This window comes from Calypte anna, chromosome 3 (assembly GCF_003957555.1).
Source record: "Calypte anna isolate BGI_N300 chromosome 3, bCalAnn1_v1.p, whole genome shotgun sequence".
Taxonomy (NCBI): Eukaryota; Metazoa; Chordata; class Aves; order Apodiformes; family Trochilidae; genus Calypte; species Calypte anna.
This window is the reverse complement of record NC_044246.1, coordinates 50,896,367-50,909,959: the sequence shown is the minus strand read 5'-3', so window position 1 is coordinate 50,909,959 and position 13,593 is coordinate 50,896,367. Positions and strand designations below refer to the sequence as shown.

The following is a 13,593-nucleotide window of genomic DNA, read 5'->3' as shown; positions in this document are numbered from 1 at the left end:
TGCCAGCCAGCACAAGAGGTACTCCTAGACCTACAGCTCTTATATATCACCATTTGACTTTCAAATGTTCTGTATACAGCAAGACAGATATAAAATTAGACAGTAAAAATGTAAGTATCTATTCCACAATATACTGGAATTCTAATCTGCAAGGAAAACTTTGAGGAATAAAATACTTCCATGATAACATGCTCTAGCCCATTTCACTTCATTCTTGGGGACAAGTTGCCAGTAAAACCACTTGTTGGCACCACATGTGAAGTGCTGCTTCTCAGGAGGCATGTATTTCTTTAGCAGTGATACAGAGTTCAACCCTTTCACCCCAGTTCATTCAAATGCCTACTTGCTAACCATAAATATGATCAGAAACAAGAGATTCTGTAAAACCAGGAAAAAAATCACCACTAATCTGGTTTTCCATGTATCTCTTCTGTTACAGTAAAAAAAGCAGCACTAAGGAAAAACATCACATCTTTGTAGTGTACTGTAACTTGTGAAACAAGACAATGGGGGTCTAATAAAGCCTATTAGGAAATACTCTTTACAGTTTCAGCTTACTGTGTTTCCTTAAATTGCTTTTGAAGGCAAATATTAAGCATTTTTAAGGAAGACTGTAAGTATTTCTAGCTGACGTAGTGGGTCAGGAGCAACACATTTTTCACTGATCTTACAAAAATGTAAGTACTTCAAATACCCCTGTTACCTCCCAGCGTATGGGTTTGTTCCTCTACTCAATCTGTACATAAGAACACATTTTCCTGAGGGAGGTAACCCACAGGAACATATGTTCTAAATAAAACCACACAGTAAGTCTGGCATCCGTAACAACAACCTCATTCTCCAGAACAATGCTAAATTAAGATGTTATCAAGTTAAGACTCACTTCTGAAAGCGAGGGTTCAGTTTTGGGACCAGTCATGTTTAATATCTTCATTAATGATCTGGATGAGGGGATTGAGTGCACCTTCAGTAAGTATAGATGACACCAAGCTAAGCAGGAGTGCTGATGTGCTTGAGGGTAAGAAGGCTCTACAGCAGGACATGGACAGGCTGGATCAATGGGCTGAGGTAATTTGTATGAGGTTCAACAAGGCCAAGTGCTGGATCCTGCACTGCGGTCATGACAACCCCAGGCAACACTACAGGCCTGGGGAAGAGTGTCTGGAAAGCTGCCTGGCAGAGAAGGACCTGGGGGTGCTGTTTGAGAGTTGTCTGAATATGAGCCAGCAGTGTGAACAGCATCCTGGCCTGCAGCAGGAGTATGGATGTGATTGTTACTCTGTACTCAGCACTGGTGAGGCTGTACCTCAAACACTATGCACAGTTCTGGGTTCCTCACTAGAAAAGTTAATTAAGGTGCTGGAGTGAGTCCAGAGAAGAGCAATGAAGCTGGTGAAGGGTCTGGAGTACAATTTTTAAGAGGAGTGGCTGAGGGCATTGGGATTGTTTAGTTCAGAGAAGAGGAAGCTGAGGGGAGCCTTATTGCTTTCTGCAACTGCCTGAAAGAAGACTGCAGTGAATTGGGACTCAGTCTCTTCTCCCACATGGTATGATGATAGGAAATAGCCTCAAGTTGTGCCAGAGGAGGTTTAGATTGGATATTAGGAAAAAAGTCTTTACTGAAAGAGTGGTCAGGCACTGGAATGGGCTGCTCAGGGAAGTGGTGGTCACTATACCTGAGCTGTTTAAAAAATAGGTGGACATAGCACTTGAGGATAGGGTTGAGTTGGTGATGTTGGGTTGATGGTTGGACTTACTTATCTTAGAGGTCTTTTCTAATCTTAATGTTTCTATGATTCTATGGCATATAACAACATATGCATATGACATTTGCACCAATCAACCATTGTTTGTGCCTGCTACCAGAATGGATCAATCCCAAGTCACAAACCCTATACTGCTACCAGCTAGGAGACTTTTCTTTGGTCCAGAGACACAAATACTGCTAGTCTCATCAGGTGTCATCATTATCTCAATGGTGTCATTATGTTTCTCTGAAATGACAAAATCCCCAGCATTCAAGGAAGCTGCCAACAGGTATGTTAAGGACCTAAAAAGAAGTCCTAACAAAGGGCTGCATAAAGACCCTGCTGACAGTTACACGGTTCAAACTGAAACTCATAAAAGCAAATGATGCTTTTGATTTACTCATGATTTACTAGGTTTCCTTCTCTTTCCTTTTCCATCAAGAAGAGTGAAACTAAACTGCTAAGCTTCATTTTTTTGTTTACAGTTATTTTCATTTCCATATATCATCCTTTGATTTCTGAGTTCAAGGTTCCACTTGAGAAGGGATGTTGGCATTGCCACTCCTTTTCCGTTCCACTTTCTCAAATCGGTAATTCTGCTTCTACTGAAATTTAATAAAATAAAACACTGAGAGTATTTTAAATGCCTAGCTTCTGAATGGTTTTGATATTTCTTTTGATGTCACCTCAACTTAGGTATATTGTAGGGATTAGAGGATCTGAACTTCCCTGCAAGTAGTGTAAAAAACAAACCCTACATTTAATTTTGGTTATGAAATACAGCAGCTGCTGTATGTCATGAAAATTATTCTCAGCTTCAGAAGAGTGATGGATTTTAATTCGAAGTATGCAGTGGCTCTCAACAATGATTTCCATTTCTGTCCTACTGCTAACCCTCTGCATAAATGTTTCAGGAGTTTTAGGAATTGCTTTTCTGAGTTACTGGTGCAATAACTTTAGTTTTGAATTCTCAGGCCTCTCATAGTTTACCACAGAAACTTTATTAACTCCCAGAGCTGTTGCCAAGCAGGTATTTTTTATCATGGCAATTGAAGACTGGGAAAGGCAAACTGACTCAAGTCAAGATTACTCAAAAAATATATTTTGTGGTATAAATTCCTACAGTAGGTTTTGTGAGATTTAGCAATTCATGTGAAAAGAAATCCCAAGTATCATCTTCTTTTTTCAGACACATGAAAATAGAATCATGGAATCATTTGGGTTGGAAAACACCTTTAAAATTATCAAGTCCAGCCATTAACATACCACACTGCCAAGGCCACCACTCTTCCCCATTGTGATCAAAGTACAAGATCCAGCACTGAGCCTTGTTGAATCTTAGACCCCTGCCCAACTTGGTGTCATCTGCAAACTTACTGAGGGTGCACTCAATACCCTCATCCATATCAATGATAAAGATTTTAAAGAGACCTGGCCCCAATAATGAGTCCTGAGGAGCACCACTTGTGACCTGCTGCCAACTGGATTGAACTCCATCCAGCCCAATGTTTTGGGCCCAGCTATCCAGTCAGTTTTTTATCCAGTACACCCATCCAAGCCATGATCAGTGAATTTCTCCAAGAGAAGGCTGTGGGAAACTGTGTCAAAGGCTTTACAAAATCTCAGTAGACAAAACCCACTGCCTTTCCCTCATCCACTAATCAGGTCACCTTGCCACTAAGTGGTGGATTTGTCAGATACACTAAAAATTGCTATTGAGTCAGTACAGAGAATCACAGGCAAATTTGAAACAGTCAATTCTACCATTGTGTTGTGGCACAACAGGGACTCCCCACTCAAGGTGGGGAATGGTAATAAAACCACAGGGCCCATTAATAGGTTAGTAACCAGGAAAGTGCCTGAGGATGATCAGATGCCCAAAGCTAAAACTAATTTCTTGACTCCCTCTCTGAAATGTTTATATACTAATGCATGGAGTATGGGGAATAAGGAGAAAGAGATGGAGATCTGCATTAGGTTGCATGGCTGTGATGTAGTTGCAATCACTGAAATATGGTGGGCAAGATTCCATGGCTGGAATGTGGTCATGGATGGCTATGTACTATTTAGGAAAGACAGACTAACAAGGAGAGGTGGTGGTGTTGCTCTTTAGTTGTGAGAACAGCTGGAATGTATTAAGTTCTAGCTGGGGGAGAGGTGAAAGGGGTTGAAACCTTGTGGGTAAGAATTAAAGGACATGTAAATGGGGGTGAAATCATTGTGAGTATCTACTATAGACCATCAAGCCAAGAAGATGTCGATGAGGCCTTCTGCAGTCAGCCAGTAGTAGCTTCTAGATCACACTCCTTAGTTCTTATGGGTGATTTCAATCACCCTGATATTTGTTAGAAAGATCACACATCCAGACATATTCAGTCCAGAAGGCTTGCAGTGCATCGATGATAACTTTCTGATGCAGATAGCTGAAGAAACATTGAGGGGAGTTACACTGCTGGACCTTGTATTAATGAATAAGGAAGGTCTGGTTGGGGACGTTAAGGTTTTAAATACCTTGGTGACAGTGACCATGACATGGTGGAGTTTAGTATTTTACACAAAAGAAGAAGGGCATTAAGGAGGATTACAACCCTTGACTTCTGGAGGACTAACTGTACTCTTTAAGGATCTACTTGCAGGAATTGCATGGGCTAAGACACTGGAAGGGAAAGAAGCCCAAGAAAGTTGGTCAGTATTTAAATACCACTTTTTTCAAACTCAAGATAGATGCACTCTTTTGAGTAAAAAATTGGGTAGAGGTGGTAAGAGACCTACAGGGATCAGTGAGGAGCTTCTGAAGAAAATCTTGTGGAAGAAAGAAAATTACAGCCCATGGAAGAAGGGACTTGTCACTTGGGAGAACTCTAGGGATGTTGATTGAGAGTGTAGGAAGGCAACAAGAATGGCCAAAGCCTTCTTAGAATTAAAACTGGCAAAGGAAGTAAAAAGAAACAAGAAGAGCTTGTTCAAATATAACAGTTGTAAAAGTAAGAGTGGGGAAAATGTGGGCCCACTGCTGAATGGTGCAGGAGCCCTGATAACAGATGGTGCAGAGAAGGCAGAGTTGTTGAATGCCTTCTTTGCTTCAGTCTTTACTCCTAGGACCAACCCATGTGAACTCCAGACCTTTGATACAAGAGAGAAAACCTGGAGGAGGGAAGACTCACCACTGGCCAGTGAAGATTTGGTTAGAGATCAGTTACTCAAACTGAACATACACAGGTCCATGGGCCCCGATGGGATGCACCCAAGAGTGCTGAGAGATCTGGCTGATGTTATCACCCTACCACTCTCCATCATTTTCAAGAGATCATGGGAAACAGGAGAGGTCCCTGAGGACTGGAAGAAAGCCAATGACACTCCAGTCTTCAAAAAGGGCAAGAAGGAAGATCCAGGCAATTACAGACCAGTCAGCCTCATCTCCATCCCTGGACAAATGATGGAGCAGCTTGTTCTGGAGGTCATCTCTAAGCACATGGAAGAGAGGAAGGTTATCAGGAGTAGTCAGCATGGATTTACCAAGGGGAAATCATGTTTGATTAATCTGATGGCCTTCTATGATGCTGTAAGTGAATGGATTAAGAGGCAAGGAGACCAGTGGATGTAGTCTAGCTTGAACTTAGCTTTGATACAGTCTCCCATAACATCGTCTTGAGTAAGCTCAGGATATGTGGAATAGAAGTCCAGCTGGAGACCTATAACTAGTGGAGTCCCCCAAGGATCAGTGCTGTGTCCAGTCCTGTTAAACATCTTTATCAATGAATGACCTTGATGATGGGACAGAGTGTCTTCTCAGCAAGTTTGCTGATAACACAAAACTGGGAGGAGTGGCTGACACACCAGAAGGCTGTGCTGCCATTCACAGGGACCTGGACAGGCTGGAGAGTTGGGCAGGGAGAAATTTAATGTATTACAACAAGGGCAAGTGTAAAGTCTTGTATCTGGGAAAGAACAACCCCAGGTACCAGTATGGGTTGGGGACTGAGCTGTTGGAGAGCAGCACAGAGGAAAGGGACCTGGGGGTGCTGGTGGATGGAAGGATGGCCATGAGCCAACAGTGTGCCCTTGTGGCCAAGAAGGCCAATGACATCCTGGGGGGTGGCTAGTAGGTCCAGAGAGGTTCTTGACCCCCTCTACTCTGCCCCGGTGAGGCCACATCTGGAATATTGTGTCCAGTTCTGAGCCCCTCAGTTCCAGAAGGACCAGGAACTGCTTGAGAGGCCAGTGTAGGGCAACCAAGATGATGAAGGGAGTGGAACATCTCCCTTGTGAGGAAAGGCTGAGGAAGCTGGGGCTCTTCATCTTGGAGAAGACTGAGGGGAGACCTCATTAATGTTTATAAATATGTTAAGGGTGAGTGCCAGGAGGATGGAGCTAGGCTCTTTTCAGTGATGACCAATGACAGGACAAAGGGTACTGGAAGCAAATTGGAACATAGGCGGTTCTGTGTAAACATAAGAAAAAGCTTTTTCACTGTGAAGGTGACAAAACACTGAAATAGGCTGCCCAGGGAGGTTGTGGAGTCTCTTTCTCTGGGGACGTTCAAAATTCCCCTGAATGCATTACTATGTCACCTACACTAGGTGGTTCTTCTCTGGCAGGGGGGTTGGATTTAATGATGTCTGGAAGTCCCTTCCAACCCCTGACAGTCTGATTCTGTGATATATGACTCTGATCTCCAGACCTTTCCATACAACACCCTGTATTTAACAGACTCATACTCTTTGGCAGATCTGTACTACAGGCTACCTTGCAGCAGCAAGATCTACTTCATCATAACTGATAAGCACTAGTAGCAGCAGTATTAAATTTATATTATTAGCCTACATTTTACAAAACTAATTTTAGAATGCATTTTAGCGAGGTAATAGAAAAGCTACTTCAGTCATCTTTTGAGATAAATGGGGAAATACAATGTGGAGAAACTCTTTATATTGAAATCATGTTTAACCAACTTGATAGTTTTCCATACTGAAATGATAAGCTTGGTGGATGAGGCAGCAATGAATCTTGACTTTAGTAAGGTTTTCAGTGCTGTTTCCCATCCCATCCTCACCAAGAAACTGATGGAAGTGCAAATTGAAAACTGGCTCAAGTGCAAGGCTTAAAGAGTGTTATCATCAGTCACAGGAAGTCCAACCAGAAGCCAGTCACTAGTGTTACATGTCTGGGCTCATAGTAGGCTAATGACATTTTCTGTCTTCATTAATGACCTGGATAATGGGACAGGCTGCACCATCAGCAAGGTTTTGGCCAGATTTGGAAGAATGTTTGCTATACTGTATGGTTGGGCTGCCACTGAGAGTGGCCTTTACAGGATGAAAATTCCATGAAGTTTAACAAAGGAAAATGCAAAATGCTGCTTCTTGGAAGGAACAGCTCCATGCACCAGCACAGGCTGGAAAATAGTTTTGCAGAAGACAACCTGTGGGTCCTGGGGGAAAAATAATGTTGAAGCTAGCAATGTGTCCTCAATGACAAGGAAGGCCAGTAGCTTCCATGGCTGCACCGGGAAAAGCAGATCAAAGAGATAATTCTTCACGCTATTCAGCAATGGAGAGAAACATTTGGTGCACTGAGTCAAGTGCTGGACTGTCCAGCACAAGAAAGAGACAGACTTACTGAAGAGAGCCCAGCAAACAGCCACAGAGATGATTAAGGAACCTGAGCATTCAACATAGAAGAGGTTTGGAAAATTGGATTGTTTAGGCTGGAGAAGATTCAGGAAGGATCTTTGCAGAAAATTGCAGGGCACGTTTGCTTGGATTGAAAGACAAGAAATTCCATATAAACACAAGAGAAAATCTGCTTACTTGAAGGAAGATTAAAGGTTGGAACAAGTTGCCCAGAAAACTTACGGAGTCTCCAGCCTTGAGGATACTCAAAACCTGTCTGGATATGGCTCTTGGGTGACCCTGCCTTGATCAGGAAGTCAGATTGGTCGATCTCAAAGGTTGCTTCCAAACTCAACCATTGTAAAATTCTTCGAAACTTAGGTCCCAAAAGCATAGAGCAGCAGATATCAGATTGCTCCTGTTATCCTCTGCATTACCTCCAAGCACTTGACATTGTGATGAATCAGGCTGGTTCCTACTGCAAGGACAAAGAATCACTTCCTGTGCACATAGCTATCATCTCTGTACAGCCTTCAACATAAAAGCTTATTTTTAACCACAACATTGTCCATAATAGCTACAATGACCTCTCTACGTACTGCCTCAAGCAATAAAGAAGACCACAGTTTAACATATTAATTTAGCTCTTCATGCTGTAAAGCAACACACCACATTCTATTGTCTAGGCACTGCTTTGTGTCTTGATACAGCAGGGCAGATCCACCCAATAGCATCTTCTGTGAAGTTACAGTAAGAAAGAATTTGGCTCAGGTAATCTACAATACACATAGATTTCAATGCAAACTGCTAAAACCATCATCTTCAGTGACAGAGTAGCTCAAAATCCTAGATCCAAATATCTTTAGGATTTAGAACTGGATATATTATCTAGAGAAAGGTTGTTGCTTAAAGAAAGTCTAGGCAACATCCAGCATCTCTGTTATGATGTTGTATTGCTCTTCTCCAGAACAGGAAATGCTGCTGACAGAACACGGACACAGTACAAGGCTGAATTTTCAAGTGACCTTCTGTATATTCATTCACACTCTGTAACATGAAGGTATGGTAGAAACAGCCTTGGGCCTTGTACAGCCCTGCAAGGGGTAAGTGTTAGATCCTGAACAAGCCAAAGTACTCCTCTGTAACCTACACATTTAATGCTGACACCCCTGACCCAGTTTGCCAGGTGCCAGTTTTTGGTCCCCACCTTTTCTTTCACATATAGTTACCTAGTTTTAAGCCATAAGCTAGTTTTCATGGAAACTTAATTTCCAAGAGATATTTATAGTTTAGACACTCTTTGGCTGTTCATGCAGCATGTAGCTTGTAGATTCAGAAGGAGCACATTTGCGATTAAATCTAATCAATACACTAATGCTTTATATGCTATTTTGAATGCTTATCTGGGTAATTACAGTACTAATTAATTGTAAATACAATTCAGGATGCTCTCTTAGAGGTAGTGAATTAAAAAAATGTGCTAGAACTCTCAATTAAAATCTCAAGCCAGGCAGAGTGCAAGCATTCTGCACTTGTCTGTATAAACTATTTTGAACCAAAATAACACACAGGTTGGATGCTTTTTGTCTTGCTAAAGAATGGTTTCAAAAGGCTTGATTACAGCAGGCTTTGGGACTTCAGTCTTGATAACCCAAGTACAGCTACCATCTTTGTGACTATTCTCCAGGGATCTATCTGCATCTGGAAGGTAAAGCTAATTTCTGAGGCATCAGTCAGCCTGACATCTGTGTTGCCATTTACATCTTCAGTACAGTACACTCTTGGTTTGCACGGGCACCTGCAATAAATTTCATGCAGAACACAATCTCAGTGTGGCTCTGATAAAGCCACCATTTTCTCACATTTAGAGTCCATTCTGAAAGCAAAAGTCTTCAACATGTGAGAGGAATAGGAAAAGAACTAGCAAATGAACCAGCTCCTAAATGCTTTTGCCTTATATACAGTAAATGAGGGCTCAATGCACCTGAGCTGCTATATGGGAAATGAAGAGCTGCATGGCCCCTGCTAGGTCATGATTTAGCCTGGACCCTTTAAGCAGTCATTGACAGGAGGCTGAGGGGAGAGAAGCACTTCAGACTACTTTCTCCCCTTAAGAAAAAAGCTCTTTGAATACAAACTGTGTTTTGCCCCCTCATCTCCATTCACCACAAAACAAAACAAAACAAAAACCCCCAAAAACCAACCAAACAAACAAAACCCACAACCAACTGAACAAACAAACAAACAAAACCTCAAAACCCCAAACCTCTGGAATGTAACAGACTTTTCATGCCTAAGTTGAGTTGCAGTATGATTTTATTTCTCCAGGTCCAGGCTCTCTCCCACCTAAAACCCTCATATTGTTGCCAGCACTTACCAGAGTATGCCTAGGAGGAAAATGCAGTATGTGTCAGCAAGGACTTAGCTTATCTCTTTGGAAAAAAGGTTCAGCAAACTTTGGTGTCTTACAAAACCAAATAGCAATAATAGCAGCTGCATCACAGTATCTTACATCAAAATCCACTTGCAGCACAATAAAGGGAGTGAAGAAGCTGAGTTTTGAGAATGAACCCCTGTTAAGGGCAGATTTAAAAATTATCAGTAAGAATCCAACAGAGACTTTTTTCCATTTACTAGATGAATTTCTCCATCCTACATGCCACTGCATAATTATTTAGGTTTTAATCTTGCCTCCACACTACTCCAGACTTTCTTTTGCTTCAGCAATTAATGGGTACTGCACAAAGTAAGAACCAGACTAGGCCTTTTTAGGCAACAACGAATAGAAAAGTGAAAAATGTTTTCCAGATGTTGCCAATACATGTCTAAGAGAGAGGCATAGCAAAAAAAAAAGAGGCTATGTAAATTCTTTTTTCTTTAGCTCAAACAATACAATACACTGCCTTGTAATTACTATTAATTATCAATGTAAATTTCATTTCAGTTTACTGATCTTAAAATGACTTAAAAGGCACCAGGGATTAAATTTGCTGCATGATAATAATAGCCTTGAAAAGGATCTACTTTCTAAAATGGAAATATATAAAGCTATTGTATATTAATGAAAAACATTTAACATTAAAGGAAACAATTCTTGATGTGCAATGCAGAAATTTTGCAATGCAAACTCTTTTGCTCACAGATAATTCTATTTAATAAAAGAAAGAACAAGGGTATACATTTTCCTCTACTGATATAATGACATTTGTCTTTTTACCCTTTACTGTGGCCTTTTGCATAAGTAAGACTTAACTGTTGGTGATTGGTAAATATAGTTCAGACCTTTATTAGTTTCACTGGATCAGACCTTTAACATACCTGTTACTGTTTCAAAGAATGCTTCCCCATTCTTCCCTCAGAGAGCCTTTAGAAGATGGTTTCACAATTTTTTTTGCCATAAAAAAAGATTAAATAATTGCAATTATACTATTTCCTTTTACTCTTCTAATACGTTTAAGACAAAACTAACAAGACACACACCCCCTCCAAGAAAATTCTCTGTAATTCTGCTAAGTTTGACCACTGATTCAGACACAGTATGTAATTAACTTGCCTAGCACAGGATTTTGGCTACATACTGCAGATGCCTCATGTGGAAGTAAGCTAACTCTGCCCTCTCTTTAGGATTGCAATGCTTGGTTCTTTCATACAGCTACTTCACAGAGAACTGTAAAACTGAGGAGATATCAAATCTTGGCTTGGGTTTCAGTGAGACACAAGTAGCCCATAAAAAGGTAGTTTAATGTCAGACTTGGATACTGGATAAGAATGGAAATTTGCAATTAAGCTACTAGAGTTGCACAGGTGACATATTTATAGCAGGCTGCAAGACCAAAGCACAACTACTCTATGACAGAAATTTGCAGAAGGTAAAAACAACAGAAAAAATATTTTTCCTGTTAATGTCTATAGGGTGAAAAATAATACTTTTTAAAAATAACTTTCCTGAGCATTTTGTAGAAACCCAATTGTTATAAATATCTGGTTTGAACTAATCTGGTTGAAGCAAGTTCCCTGATCTGAAAATTCATTGATTTACATTTGAGTGCTATAAGGAATTGCATTGGGTAAGTAACTGAAGACCTGCAGCCTCACAGCTAAATCTATCTCTTGTGATTACAAATTAGAAACTATTAATGGAATTTAATACAGATTGTATTGAACGGCAGACAATAAAATTATGCTGTTTGGTGAAGGGCAAACTTCTTTCCAACAGAGTAGTCTAGCACCTTTGCTCTGGAATATTACCCACTAAATGTCAAGGTTATTAAGAGTTCTGTTTTCCTTTTTAAAATGGTGGTGGAAAGAGCAATCCAGTTGCTTTTAGGACAATTTTTGTTGCTGACCACTATGAAATGTAAACTTAATGCTACAGGCATGCTAAGAAACTTACTAAAAATTGTGTTGGCCAAGTCAGGCTATGACATGAGAAAGCATTGTTGTTTTTTTAAATGACAGAACTTCATCACATCCAATAAACACTTCTGAGATTTTCTGGGGGATCCTCCTACTGCCATGACATGACTAATCCAGTAAGACACTGCTGCAACTGCAAGTACAGTAGAACTAAACTACTTGCCCAGAGGAATATGTTCATTTGGCACTGAACTTTCCTTTCTGTTCCCCAGCTAAACAATGAAGATGGAGAAGACTTTCTTCCACCTCTTGAGCAGTACACAGTTGGAGGCTCTCCTGGGATGGTATAATTAGTAACTCTATCTGAGATACAGCACCAAAATTGCACAATAGCTCTTCAGTGTGACCTCCTCTCATAGTCCTCTCCCTATTTGCTTATGAGCTTGATAACACTTCCTTTAATGAAACAAACACTGCCAAAAAATGAGATTTCACTCAATGAAACCAAATTGCAATAACTGCTGGCAGCATGCAAGCCAAAGCAATCCCAACAACACTTACTTTCCGTACAAACCATTACATCTTTAGATGTACAGACCTCACAGCCTCTTAGCAAGGAAATCAAACATCTCATTTTTCATGTGGTTGAAAAGGAGGTATAGGAAGGTTATATAACTCATTTAGTCAACAACCAGATAGCAGAACTAGGATCAGAGATTAAAATGCCTGATTCTTATTCCTACGTCCTAATCCACTGCATCATGCTCCTTTTGATGAGGGTAATTAAATTTCATGCTTCAGGGAATAAGTTAATTGTCTTTGAGGATCAGAAGAAAAGTTCTTCCTTTCAACCCAATGTACAGAACTGCTTAGGTGTGCCAAACACTAGGTTTAATTTTTTATTTAAATAGTGGAATATTTTTGTTTGTTTTTTGTTTTTTTTTTTAATAAAATTTAATTACAGTGAAGTACAGGCAAGGTTTCAGAAAAACAGTATGTTTTTTTGAAGAGGAAAGTAATGGCAACATTTTCAGAAATAAGTGACTCAATATGGTTTAATAGCCATTTCTGAGAGACCAATTAAACTGGAATTTTGACCTCAGCACTCAGCAATGGCTTTTAACAACACAGATGAAGGAAAATATTCTGAAATATTGTGAAATATTGTGTCTGCTTACCATCTGTATGGTGGAATATGATTTTAGGTTCAAAGGCTCAAAGAGTCGATCAGAGGGAATGTTTTACTTAAGAGAAAAGTAGTGCTTCACTCTGTAGCCTTTAGGGGTATATTGAAATTATCTAACAGCTTTACTAACTTAGACTTCCAAATCAGGCATCAGTGTATCCAAAGAAAGATAAAGGACTAGACAAAGGGTAGTTTGGATTCTACGGGTCAGAAGGATTTACAGAACATATACTCCAGACAGGAGTATTCACTAATGTCCCCTCACTACAGGACAATCCCAGACTCCTGTAAGAGGTTCCTAAAACCCATTGATCACGTCAAACCCCATGAAAAGCTGTCTGGTGAGAGCTGTCTGGTGTCTAGCCTGATCAGATTTCAGAGATTCCCAGAAACCAAAAAGGCTGGCAGATAATCCTGAGTAAAGGCCTCTTTTCCCATAACTTCAACTATTCACAGTCTTTGGCTGCAACACAGAAGAAAGCATCTGATTGCATCAGACATAGGGTATGACATATGAAGTGCAAAATAGATATGTAAGTGAAAATAAAACAGTGCAAAATAAATAGAAGTTAAATATCTCTGTTAAAACTGTACAACAGAAAATGTCTACACATAAGCAATGTGAGGGGTAGCATGAAAGAAAATTTGCTCCCTTAAAACAGGCTTCTGAAAGAAGTGACTCATTAGGGAG

The 13,593-nt window shown here is 40.3% G+C and overlaps 1 protein-coding gene across 1 annotated transcript in view; it reads right to left on the bottom strand.

Annotated features, from left to right (window-relative positions):
* ALK (ALK receptor tyrosine kinase) overlaps positions 1-13,593 on the bottom strand; it is a 218,750-nt gene that overhangs the window by 107,560 nt on the left and 97,597 nt on the right.